The sequence below is a fragment of the Lactuca serriola genome, chromosome 6 (assembly GCF_051521515.1).
Source record: "Lactuca serriola cultivar US96UC23 chromosome 6, Lser_US96UC23_V15, whole genome shotgun sequence".
Classification (NCBI taxonomy): domain Eukaryota; kingdom Viridiplantae; phylum Streptophyta; class Magnoliopsida; order Asterales; family Asteraceae; genus Lactuca; species Lactuca serriola.
This window is the reverse complement of record NC_136413.1, coordinates 195,576,194-195,590,516: the sequence shown is the minus strand read 5'-3', so window position 1 is coordinate 195,590,516 and position 14,323 is coordinate 195,576,194.

Genomic DNA, 14,323 nt, shown 5'->3' with positions numbered 1-14,323 from the left:
GGGGTGTTACCAAGGACGTGTCTCCAATATTAAGATTAATAAATTTAAAAGTAATAATACATAAAATCCTGTTTTATTGGTCCTTCACTCTCGTATCTACGGGGAGTGTTACCAAGGACGTATCAAAAGTTCTAAGATAAATGTTATTGGTCCTTCACCCTCGTATCTCGGGGGAGTGATACCAAGGACGTGTCATTCACTCTCGTATCTAGGGGGAGTGTTACCAAGGACGTATTAAAGATTCCAAGATTAACGATTTTACCAGTAATGATATGGAAAATCATTTGTGAAATATAAAATATAACATTTTATAATAATTTTCACAATTAGTTTGAAAGTTTAACTCTACAACTTAAACAGTTGGTAATACGGTTTTCAGTGTTAAAAGCATACGGAAAATGAAACATTTCATACGAAATAATAAGGTTGAGCACAAGATTTCCTTGTACTTTTTCTTGTATTCCCCCTTGAAAACATGAAAAAAAACACGGAAAAAGGTGTAGGGGTATGAACTCACCAGACGAGAAATGTGCCGGTTAGGATGCTAAGTGTCAGTTTAAGGATTGAACACGCGCGAGGTTCCTATGTAACATGAGGAGATGCATAATTGTATCTAATTAGACTTTGAACTACTAATTAAGTATGATAACACTTTCCGAGGCACGAAAACACTTTATCCAAGTGTTAGGAACGATCCGGGTTGCATCTAAGGGGGTGTATAGCCTAGATATGGAGTTTGCTCTTCAAGAGTAAATTCTTAGGGGAGATTACGGCCCAATGACCATACCCCCATGAGTTTACGGCCGTAAACTCATGGGTGGTGTGTTCTTGGATGCTTAAAGTGATGGGTTTTAGCCATAAGAACTTTCCTATGTGCGCATGCAAAACCCTAATGCTTGGATCTAGGCTTTCTAATTAAACATGCTTTGAATCCAAGACTTCTAATGACTAATTAGGTATAAGAACAATACAAAATCAGATCTAGAAGTTTACCTTTGAATCTCTTGTTTGATCTTGTTGTCTTGGAGCTCTAGAGTCACAATTGTCACTCCTCTAATGGCTTACAAACACCAACTAGCAAGGAGGATGATTTGAGAGAGAGAGGAGAGGGAAGATTTGGCCAGGGTTTCTTTTCCTTAGAAGAGGTGCCGAATCCCCTTGCTCTAGGGGTCTATTTATACTTGTAGACTCCTTAGGGTTTCACCTTTAAACCCTAGTTGGATAATCTTTCCTTAAAGCAATCCATATCCTTACCATAGATAAGCCTTGGACGATTTGAGGCTATCCCAAGCCTTAGAATCCGTCCATCCTCTATCCAATAAGGATTTACAGTCTAAAGTGTAACTATCAAGCAATTGACAGTTTATACCCTCTTATTTAATTAATCTCTTTAAGTCACCAAATTAATTCTAATTAATTTTATGACTTATATTAATCAAATAAAAATATTATTATTCCTTATATTATTCTCATAATATATTAATAATATTTATTCTCTCATAATAAATCATCCTATCAAGTTGCTATGGTGAAGGCAACCCAAAAGGACCATGCACAATCGGGTCAAATACTTGCCTAATATAGTTGCAGCCTTAGACACTATTCCAACAGTCTCCCACTTGGATAAGTCTAGTAACTATATGCACAAGTACAATTCGATTTGCAATCGTAGCTCTCAAAGACGCTGCCAAACTCTAATCTAATCAATCTTGTCCTTTAGATAAGGGATCGTACAGTCCTCTGTTAGATATCATGCTGATAATTCTATGGAATGATTAGTCAAGCATTTAGGTTACTCGATCTCCGATTTATTCGACGTAGAACTTAATCGAACACATCAATTCAGTTCTGACCTGGCCCGGCACATAAGTCAAATCAAATCATCGAGCGGCCGAGATATCGCTTTTACCCTCTTGGGATAAAAGTTACAGATAAACTTCGACTTATATGCATTTACTTCTTCATTAACCAACTATACACAACAATGCGTTTTATAACATCGAGTTACTGATGCGTTTTCGCATTATCAATGTACAACCAATTAACAAATAACAAACCATATATCTAGGTTTTAAGACTATATGATATTATCGTCTTGCGATCACCCTTTTATATCATATTCCATAAGGCGATTCCAGCAAGCGCGGGTTTGTTCCAATGCTCAAAACTAGTTCATAAGCACTCATGAAAGTTGCAGCAACCCTTTGCTATGTCTAATACCATTTAGACAATCTACACACCAATTCATGACAATCTTCATTCATATCTACTTCCAACATATGAACGATTGTGGACAATTTGAATAATTCGATTATACTTAATAAATTCAATTATTCTGGAAGTCAAAACATGCAAAGTGAAACAATAGTTAAACAATTAACATAAGACAGTAACATTACTCATAAATAAAACTCCTTTATTTAATCATCAAATGTTAATTACATTTATCTATTACACGTTTCTTATACTATCTAATCTATGCTAATATCATCCTTCAGCCCAATACTCCTAGCATGCTGCAAGTGCTTAACCCTACTCAGTCCCTTTGTAAGTGGATCTGCTGGGTTATCTTTTGATGATATCCTCTTCACTACTAGTTGTCCTTCTTCTACACGATGTCTGATAAAATGATATTTTCTGTCGATATGTCGTGATCTACCATGATCTCTCAGTTCCTTGGTCAAGGCAACTGCTCCTTCATTATCATAGAAAATCTCCATGGGCTCCTTTATGGCAGGTACAACTCCAAGATCACCGATGAAGTTCTTCAGCCATATTGCCTCCTTCGACGCTTCGCTCGCTGCAATGTATTCTGATTCACACGTTGAATCAGCTACGGTTTCCTGCTTGGAACTTTTCCAAGTCACTGCTCCTCCATTCAGGGTAAAGACCCAGCCCGACTGCGAACGGTAGTTTTCCTTGTCGGTCTGAAAGCTGGCGTCACTATACCCTCGCACCTTCAAGTCATCACTCCCTCCGAGAACTAAGAACCATTCCTTCGTCCTCCGAAGGTACTTAAGGATATTCTTCACCGCAATCCAATGGCTCTGCCAGGATTCCCTTGATATCTACTAACCATGCTCAAAGCAAAGGCTACATCAGGGCGAGTACAAGTCATAGCGTACATGATTGAGCCAACGGCGGAAGCGTATGGTACTCGGCTCATTTATGCTATTTCAGCTTCGGTACTCGGACTTTGAGTCTTACTCAACTTGGCATTACTTTGTATCGGTAATTCTCCCTTCTTCGAGTTTTCCATACTAAAACGTTTTAGTACCTTCTCTAAGTAAGTGTTCTAACTAAGTCCTATTAGTCTCTTACTTCTTTCTCTCACTATCCTTATTCCCAAAATATAGGAAGCCTCTCCGAGATCCTTCATAGCGAAGCACTTCCTGAGCCAGGACTTAACCTCCTGCAGAGTCGGGACGTTGTTTCCTATGAGTAATATGTCATCAACATATAGAACGAGAAAGCTTACTATACTCCCACTGGCTTTGACATATACACACGATTCATCTTCGCTTCGTACAAATCCAAACTCTTTGACTTTGTCATCGAAGCAAAGATTCCATCTGCGAGATGCTTGCTTAAGTCCATAAATGGACTTCTCAAGCTTACACACTCTATTCGGATGCTTCGGATCTACAAACCCCTCTGGCTGAGCCATGTAAACATCCTCAGCCAACTTCCCATTAAGGAAAGCGGTCTTGACATTCGTTTGCCAAATTTCATAATCATGAAATGCGGCAATCGCTAGCATCACTCTAATAGATTTTATCTTCGCAACTGGTGAGAAGGTCTCATCATAGTCAACTCCGGGAGTTTGAGTAAATCCCTTCGCGACCAATCGTGCTTTATATGTGTGTACGTTTCCATCCACGTCGGTTTTCTTCTTGAAGATCCATTTGCACCCAACGGTCTTACGTCCGGGCACATTATCAACTAAATTCCAAACTTGGTTATCATACATGGATTGGATCTCGCTATCCATTGTCTCTTTCCATTTTGCAGACTCCGGGCCTGCCGTGGCTTCCTTATAGCTATTAGGTTCATCAAGATTTATTAGTGTACCATCACTAATATACGTGTCCCCTTTGGTAGTAATATGAAAACCATAAAACTGGGGTTGAACTCTAACTCTTTCGGAACGTCTAAGAGGTAAGGACTCGTCAATCGGTTCAACCGGAGTTTCCTCCTCGGGTTGAGTGCCAGCGGTAGAGGTTCCTTCATCTATCGACTCTTGAATCTCTTCAAGCTCGATTTGCCTCCCACTGTCTCCTTGGCTTATGAGTTCTCGCTCACGGAAAACTCCTCTCCTCGTAACGAAGACAACATTGTCCTTCGGTCTATAGAAGAGATATCCAAAGGATTTCTGCGGGTAGCCGATGAAAATACATCGCTCACTACGAGGTTCGAGCTTGTCGTGAGTATCTCGTCTTACGAAAGCCTCGCAACCCCAAACCTTGATGTGTGCTAACGAGGGAGCTTTCCTTGTCCACATCTCGTGAGGTGTTTTGGCAACCTTCTTTGTAGGGACTCGGTTAAGGATATGGGCGGCAGTCTTTAAGGCATACCCCCAAAAAGAGATAGGTAGTGAAGCACGACTCATCATAGAGCGAACCATGTCCAACAAGGTTCGATTACGCCTTTCTGCCACACCATTCAATTGTGGTGTCCTAGGTGGCGTCAATTGTGAAACTATTCCACACTCCTTGAGATAATCGTGGAATTCAAGACTTAGGTACTCTCCTCCTCGATCGGATCGAAGCATCTTGATTTTCCTGCCCAATTGATTCTCCAATTCATTCTTGAACTCTTTAAACTTTTCAAAAGTTTCTGACGTTTGCTTGATTAAGTAGATATACCCATATCTACTATAGTCATCGGTAAAAGTCACATAGAAGCGGTTCCCATCCTTCGTGGTTGATCTAAACGGTCCACATACATCGGTATGTATTAGGTCCAATAGACCCTCACCCCTTTCGCAAGAAACAACGAAGGGTGACTTGGTCATCTTTCCAAGCAATCAAGACTCGCATGTGTCATCTTCCCTAAGGTCGAATGACTCCAACACTCCATCCTTTTGGAGTTGGGCTATGCGTTTCTTGTTGACATGTCGAAGGCGACAATGCCACATGGATGCCTTATCCATACTATTGGAAGAATCTATGTTCAAAACATCATTTCCTAAGTTATCAACAATCATAACAGTTTCATAAATTCCATTACATGGTATAGCTTCAAAATAAAAGACACCATTTAGATAAGCTAAAATAGAACCATTCTCATTATTAAAAGTAAATCTAAAACCTTGTCTAAACAAACCATGAAATGAAATGATGTTTCTAGCCATTTCTGGCGAATAGCAACATTTGTTCAAATCTAAACTTAAACCATTCCTAAGCACTAAATAATACACTCCAATCTTGGTCACAGGCGACGATCTTCTGTTCCCCATGATTAGATTTATTCTTCCAGCCTCCACATCCCTATTTCTTCTTAGTCCCTGCACATTAGAACAAATGTGGTAACCACAACCGGTATCAAGAACCCAAGAAATAGCATGAGATGAATCGTTAGATTTAATTGTGTATATACCTGCGAAAGATAGCTTGATCTTTCCTTCCTTGATGGCTTGCAGGTACTCTAGGCAGCTTCTCTTCCAATGCCCTATCTTGTGGCAGTGGTGGCACTCTGCCTCCTTTGGGTTAGGGCAGGGCTTAGTAGGATCAACTTTGGTCCCACTAGAAGAGGCACCATCTTGGGCTTTAACCTTACGATAGTTCTTAGACGAAGCCTTCCTCTTCTTTCCCTTTCCTTGTCCAATAGCCAAGACAGGAGCAGCGGGTGGATTGGGAGTTGGTGCAGCAGACTTGTCCTTGAAGTTGCTCTCAGCGACCCTCAAGAGACCTTGGAGTTTGCTTAGGGTGACCTCCTCTTTGTTCATGTGGTAGGTCATCCTAAATTGATTATAGCTCGGAGGCAAATAGTGAAGCACCATGTCGATCGCCAAGTCTTCCCCAAAGTCAACATTCAACTTGCGAAGACGGTCGACATACCTTTGCATCTTTTGCAGGTGCACAGTAAGAGACTCTCCATGACCCATCTTAACGGAAATCATGTTAGTGAAAATCTCATAACGCTCTTGTCTCGCGTTTTGGTGGTATCTCTCCAATAAGTCTTGATGCATCTCGTACGGGTACATGTCCTCATAGGACTTTTGGAATTCAGAGTTCATAGTGGCTATCATGATGCAATGTACCTTCGTTGCATCGCGCTCATGAGTTTCAAAAGCGGTCATTTCAGCCGGAGTAGCGATTTCAGGGTTAATCTTCTCGAGCTTCTCATCGAGGACATACTCCTTATCCTCATAGCGAGCAATGGTGCGAATGTATCTTATGCATTCGCTAAAGTTCATCCCATCGAAAGTGACCTTTTGACAAAGGCTCATCAATGTGAAAGAACTAGCAGCAGCGTTGTTTGCGTTCGACATCTACAAATAGAAAGGACAAAGATAGATTAGAATATGAATCCCTAATTATCACCCAATAAGAAAAATTAGGGCTAGGATCCAACAACAATATTTACATATTAGAAAAGGGATGCCGTAATCCAACGTGCAAATAATATGAAGGCAAGTGAATGACGATTCACTAATTCTCCACCATAAAACACAACTTTAAGTCCTAAATGTATTGAGAATTCCTAGGTTTGGATGAGATTCATTGAAACTATTCAATGGCATGTTTAAATCTCGATATGCCCCTCTTGTTTGTGACTGGGATATCGAGGATCACAAAGCGGGTGTGAATTACCATGCAAATTCACATGGTGCTTTCATTGTAACGATCACCTATTCAATGTGCCGGTAAACCACACACGCTCCATCGAACTATGATAAATAATGACTCACCCTTTGCCACCTTTGCTTAGAACCAATTAGTGTGCCGGTAAACCACACACACTCCACTAACTTCTTAGCAAGGGTGCAAAGTGTAATTTCATGGGATTGCATCAATTCACTTTTCCTAAAGTAACTAAGATTGGGAAATTTTTAAAATGTAGTTACTTTATATTTCCTATTATACTTTTAATGAGAGGATGAGGTTGCCATATCCTACCCGTTCGGCTAACGACCCTCCACCGATCAAGCAAGCGGTGGGTGTGAGTGTACACCCATTAAGCGCCATTTTATAGGCGCAACCTTATACCCATCTTATAGATCGGCTTCGTGAATGAGGCCTACTAACGGTAAGACTAGCATTTTAGTTATACACACACACACACACATATATATATATATATATATATATATATATTAATCTTGTAATATTATATTAGTATAGGGTTGTATTTTAAACTTTTAAAAATCTAGGGTTTGAAATTTAAATTGTCTAAATTAAAACTTTTAATCACAAAACATAAATTTCAAAACTTGAGGACAAGTTTTAAACATTTAAAACATGGAGGATCAAATAACAAATAATTTTAATTAACAATTAATTCCATAATTATCCATATTTGATTTATTCAAGATTTCTTGCAAGATAATTACCAATTTAATCAAAATAATTAATTAATTATCATATAAGGAAATTAAATATTTTATTAGTTGATAAACATCTTTAATTAGATCAAGATTATAGTCATATATATCAAAAAATCGGATTAAGGTTGATCTAATATGATAAAGGCAAGTTTCCATAAGATAATCATCAAAAAATCCCGAATCTGGCCTTTCCTGACGCTTGGACTCGCCGAGTGCACCAAGGGACTCGCCGAGTCAAGCCAACTCGGCGAGTCCACAATGGGACTCGCCGAGTCCATGACTCAGAAACATAAAAATCGAATTTTTCAAGCAAGGTTCAAACAAACAAGCAACATTTTAATAGAAACCAATCTAGGCTCTGATACCACTGATGGGTTTTAGCCATAAGAACTTCCCTATGTGCGCATGCAAAACCCTAATGCTTGGATCTAGGCTTTCTAATTAAACATGCTTTGAATCCAAGACTTCTAATGACTAATTAGGTATAAGAACAATACAAAATCAGATCTAGAAGTTTACCTTTGAATCTCTTGTTTGATCTTGTTGTCTTGGAGCTCTAGAGTCACAATTGTCACTCCTCTAATGGCTTACAAACACCAACTAGCAAGGAGGATGATTTGAGAGAGAGAGAGAGGAGAAGGAAGATTCGGCCAGGGTTTCTTTTCCTTAGAAGAGGTGTCGAATCCCCTTGCTCTAAGGGTCTATTTATACTTGTAGACTCCTTAGGGTTTCACCTTTAAACCCTAGTTGGATAATCTTTCCTTAAAGCAATCCATATCCTTACCATAGATAAGCCTTGGACGATTTGAGGATATCCCAAGCCTTAGAATCCGTTCATCCTCTATCCAATAAGGATTTACAGTCTAAAGTGTAACTATCAAGCAATTGACAGTTTATACCCTCTTATTTAATTAATCTCTTTAAGTCACCAAATTAATTCTAATTAATTTTATGACTTATATTAATCAAATAAAAATATTATTATTCCTTATATTATTCTCATAATATATTAATAATATTTATTCTCTCATAATAAATCATCATATCAAGTTGCTATGGTGAAGGCAACCCAAAAGGACCATGCACAATCGGGTCAAATACTTGCCTAATATAGTTGCAGCCTTAGACACTATTCCAACATAAAGGTCTTACAACACTTGGGAAATTAAGCTAGGTTCAATTCTAGGGCATAGGAAGTGATTAAATCATCAAGTGGACCATTTATGGGAGTTTACGGCTGTAAACATAGAGTTTACGGCTGTAAACATAAAGTTTACGGCCGTAAACTCTTACTTGTCCCCTCACTTCATGTTTTGATGGTTCTAGGTTAAGCACACATGATTCTAGTCCAATATACAAGCCATGGAAGGAAGTTAGGGCATCATTCGACCTCCTTAGAGGAGTTTACGGCCAAGGGACCATTCCTTGGGGGGTTTACGACCGTAATCTCCTAAGGTCATGGTTTCCTTGATGTTTAGGGTCCCTACTTCGATGGTGGTTGATTCTAGACATTATTCCAAGCCATAGGAGGTGTTTAAGGGGCAATTTAACACCTTAAATGGTGTTTACGGTCTATGAATGAGTGTTTACGGTCCAAGAATGTTCTTGGGCTGTAAACTCGTGTTTACTCCCCAAATGACAAGATTTTGGTGTTCTAAGTTCATTCATGCAAGCCCCTAAGTCATAGCTAAAGCACTAGAAGTGATTTGGAAGGGTTTTGGGGCTTCAAAACCCCATTTATGGGTGTTTGCGGTTTGGGGTTGTTCCTAGGTCGTAAACTAAAGATTTTTATACTTTTGGATGATTTAAACATGGATTTGCATGCTAAACAAACTAAACTACAAGCAAGGATAGATCACTTACCAATTTGGAGCTTGAAAGGGGTGTTTTTGGATCAAAATTGGCTTGTAGAGAGAGAGTGTTATGAGTGGGAAAAAGCTTCAAATGAAGTCCACTCACCCTTATATAGGGTTTGAGTTTGTGGTCCGGTGGGAATCTACTCGATACCGACGTTAAACGGGGTTTATGGTCGTACCCGTTTAAATATTCGTAACCCGACGTGGTCGTGCATTAGAAACTTTTTAAAAGAATAACAAGGGTGTTTCACGTGTTTCTAATGTGTTCCGACACTTATGAAGTCATAATAAAAGTCTTAATTCAATTAACCTAATTCAAAACGTTAACGGAACAATTTGATAAAGACGGGTTTTATTGACGGGAATGGGTTACAATGATGTGATAAATTTCAGGTTGTCACACATCGACTGTATGTTTAAGTGATTACACTACTCATAGAGTCGTTACGCTGCCGAACTTGCACCACTTATGTATGCTCTTTCGAGCAAATTTTCATGTATCAAAGTACGGATATTCTTAGTGGAAAAATATATGTGTTTTATTGTGACGTTGTTATCTGTTATGTGTTATGTATCCATGATTGTATGTTAACATGTGAAACTACTTAAGTACATGAAATACACATAGTTTATAGGACCACAAACTCACAAAAATCATAGGCACTCAACATCTTTCCGTTCCATGACAGAAAGATGCCTTAACGACCAACCCTGGAAATCCTGGGCCAACCCCACCAGAAATCAACTCAACTGCATTTCAAAAAGCTGTATCTGTTGCGGTCACCGCAGCTATGGCGCAAATCCACCAAGGGAACAATGGTGGAGGCAATGGACAAGGGGCTAGAAGTTCGAACAACGAAATAAATCAAGGACCTACCGAGACATGCTCTTACAAAGACTTCACCAACGCCAAGCCACAAACCTTTAATGGCACATGTGGAATGATAACCCTCAAGAGATAGGTTGAAAAGGTGGAATCGGTATTTGATATATGCGAATGCCCCAAGGAGATGAAAGTGAAGTTTGTCGCATGCGTATTCGTTGACCAAGCTCTCACTTGGTGGAATGGACACGTAGAAGCCATGACTCTCCCCGTTGCCAACGCCATGCCGTGGGCAGAGCTGAAAGAAATGCTGATGGCCGAGTACTGCCCGCGAGGCAAAATTCAGAAAATGGAGCAAGAGTTATGGAACCTCACCGTCCGAAACTCTGACATTGATGCATACATATCAAGGTTTAGCGAACTGTCACTGTTGTGCCCTGGCATGATTACTTCAGATGGAAAGAAAATCGAACGATTCATTTGGGATTAACCTCCCCAATTCAAGGAAATGTGATAGCTACAAATCCTGAAACCTTCGACAGTGCCAATAGGTTGGCCAAGAAACTGTATGACCACAACAACAAGAAAGGCAAGAAGCCAGGGGAAACTGAAGGCAAGAAGGAAAGTGACAACAAGAAAGGAAAGAATAACAAGAGAAAGGGGCGACAAAGCTTAGAGTCGTCAAAGAAACAATAAACAGTGACAGCCAATGCTGCAACCACCCAAGTTCCCTCCACACCACATGCTCCAGTCTCAGCTACCCCAAGTGCCCCTAGGCAGTATTTCGGGAATCTCCCAAAGTGAAACAAGTGCAGTCTCCATCATAATGGCGAATGCAAGGAGATGCATTGTACCAATTGCAATCGAAAGGGTCACATGACAAAATATTGCAGGACCTATCCTCCCCAGAACCAGCAGAAGGGAAACAAAAACAACAACAATAACAACAACACCACCAATAACAGCGGCAATAATGCGGGACCAAGCAACACCTGCTATGGATGTGGAAAGACTAGGAATTTCAGTCGAAACTGCCCCAACATCAACAACCCTGGGAATGGAGGAGCTGGGAGAGTGCTGACCATGGGTCAGGGAGAAGCGGTTCAGGATCCTGCTGTTGTCACCGGTACGTTTCTCCTAAACCACACTTATGCATGCATCCTATTTGATACCGGGGCAGAACGAAGCTTTGTGAGTAATAGATTCAAACACTTGTTAAAACAATAACCCCAGAAGCTCAATGAAACCTTTACGGTGGAAATGGATAATGGGAAAACATAATCTACTGGGGAAATCTACATCGGATGTACCCTGACCTTGAACCATCACATCTTTTAAATAAAATTAATGCTCGTATCCATTAGGAGTTTTGATGTGATTATCGGCATGGACTGGTTAAGCCCCCACCATGCTGAAATTATGTGTCACAAGAAGGCCATTCGCCTTCACCTCCCAAATCGCGAAACCCTAATTATTTACGGAGACAAACCCATCACGAACCTTCGTCTTATCTCGTGCATTAAGGCACAGAAGTATCTACGAAAGAAGGACTTGACATTTCTAGCTCATATCGTGGATAATTCCAAAGAAGAGATCAATATTCGAGACATCCCAGTGGGTTGCGAGTTCCCGGATGTCTTTCCTGAAGATCTTCCAGGGATACCCCCAGAAAGACAAGTCGAGTTCCGAACTGACCTTTTTCCAGGAGCTACACCCATCGCCAAATCGCCCTACAGATCTGCTCCTGCGGAGATGCAAGAGCTGTCCAGCCAACTCAGCGAACTTCCGGACAAAGGATTCATCTGACCCAGTTTCTCACCCTAGGGAGCCCCGGTTCTCTATGTTAAGAAGAAAGACGGCTCCCTTAGGATGTGTATTGACTACAGGGAACTAAATAAGCTCACTATCAAAAATTGCTATCCACTTTCGTGAATCGACGATCTATTTGACTAACTCCAAGGAGAAAGTTACTTCTCTAAGATAGATATGCGATCCGGATACCACCAACTCAAAGTCCGGGAAGAGGATATCCCCAAAACCGCTTTCCGAACTCGATATGGACATTATGAATTTGTCGTAATGCCCTTCGGTCTAACGAATGCCCCTACCACATTCATGGACCTAATGAATAGAATCTGCCGACCATTCCTCGACAACTTTGTCATCGTTTTCATCGACGATATTCTAGTTTGTTCTTGAAGCGAAGAGGAGCATGGACGACATCTCCGGCAAATCTTAGAAACCCTAAGAACCGAAAAGCTATACGCAAAACTCTCTAAGTGTGAGTTCTGGCTCCGTAGTGTGAACTTTTTGGGCCATGTTGTTAGTCAAGAAGGGATACATGTGGATCCTTCTAAGGTCAAAGCCATTGAAGGATGGGCAATCCCAACGACACCCACATAAATTCATTAATTTTTAGGTATCGTAGGTTATTATAGGAGGTTGATTCAGAACTTTTCCAAAACAGCCAAGCCACTTACCTTGCTTATAGACCTGGCAATGGGGCGGGTTTGGAGCGAATCGACCTTGATCCAAACCCTTTTAACAAATTTCAAAATCCGATCCAAACCCGCTCCGTAACCCGCAGGGTTTTAAATAATCAAACCCATACCCTTATCCACCGAATCAGCAGATATCCAAACCCGCCCCGTAACCCGTAAGTTTTTTGAATAATCAAACACATTTTACTTAAATCATAAAATCACATTTATTAAATAAAACTAAGTTTTGATTTAGAAAACACATTATGTACTCGAGGACTTTCTATTGGAATTAAAATCATTATTTTAGTTACTTCCAATTGGTTTTTGATCGTCGATTGCATTGATAGAGAATAGCAATTACAAACTTTCATTCGGTTGATAAACGACCTTATTTATTTATAAATGAAATTGGTGATTACATGACGAAATATAAACGAAATAAAATCATGACTCTTGGGAGAAGACTGAAAGTCTAGAAGTTGAGTCCTCGAGTCATATGTAAAAACAATTTAGTCTTTGGTCTTTTCTCTTTGGACTTCTGATTGGAATTTAATGTAAATTTTAGGCAATATAAAATATAAATTTATATTTCCAAAATTTATATGGGGCGGGTTATAAACGGAGCGGATCGGTGATGATCCATACCCGACCCTTTTAATAAAAGGGTTAGCGGGTACGGGTCATTAACGGGTAAACGGATCAAAAACCATGCTCCAAACCCACATAATTGTTAAGGGTTTGGATCGGATCAGGGTCAAAACCCGCTCCATTGCCAGGCCTACTTGCTTATGCAAAAGGGTGTACCCTTTGAATGGACAGATAAGCAAGAAATTGCATTCCGAACTCTAAAGCAAGCACTCTGTAGTGCACCGGTACTATCACTACCAGAGGGAACATAGGACTTCATAGTTTACTACGATGCATCGAATAAGGGTTTAGGTTGTGTACTTATGCAGCGTGGGAAGGTGATAGCTTATGCGTCTCGACAACTAAAGACACATGAGGTGAATTATACCACCCATGATCTCGAATTGGGAGTTGTGGTCTTCGCCTTGAAGATTTGGAGGCACTACCTTTATGGTACAAAGTGCACCATTTTCACGGACCACAAAAGTCTCCAACACATTTTAAATCAAAAGGAGTTGAACATGAGGCAATGAAGATGGGTTGAACTGCTAAACGATTATGAGTGCGGAATTACACCCAGGTAAGGCTAACATGGTAGCTGATGCCTTGAGTCGAAAAGAATACTCGAATCATCGTGTGAAGACTCTCTCCATAACCATTCAATCCCACCTAACCTTGCAAATCAGAGCAACCCAGTTCGATGCCATGAAGGCAGAAAACAAAACAAGCGAAGCGTTACGTGGAATGGAAAAGAATTTCGAAGTGAAGGAGGACGGAGCATATTATTTCATGAATCGCATTTGGATCCCTAAACTTGGGGGATTCAGAGAAGTAGTCATGAATGAAGCCTACAAGACACGATATGTGACAACCCGAAATTTCCATTCTGTGCAAACCATTTGAAGCCAATAGAAGTAGAACAGTTACAGTGAAAATTCAGACTTCGAGTATAAGTTTGGCAGTTTTTCAGGATTTACACCTAAAG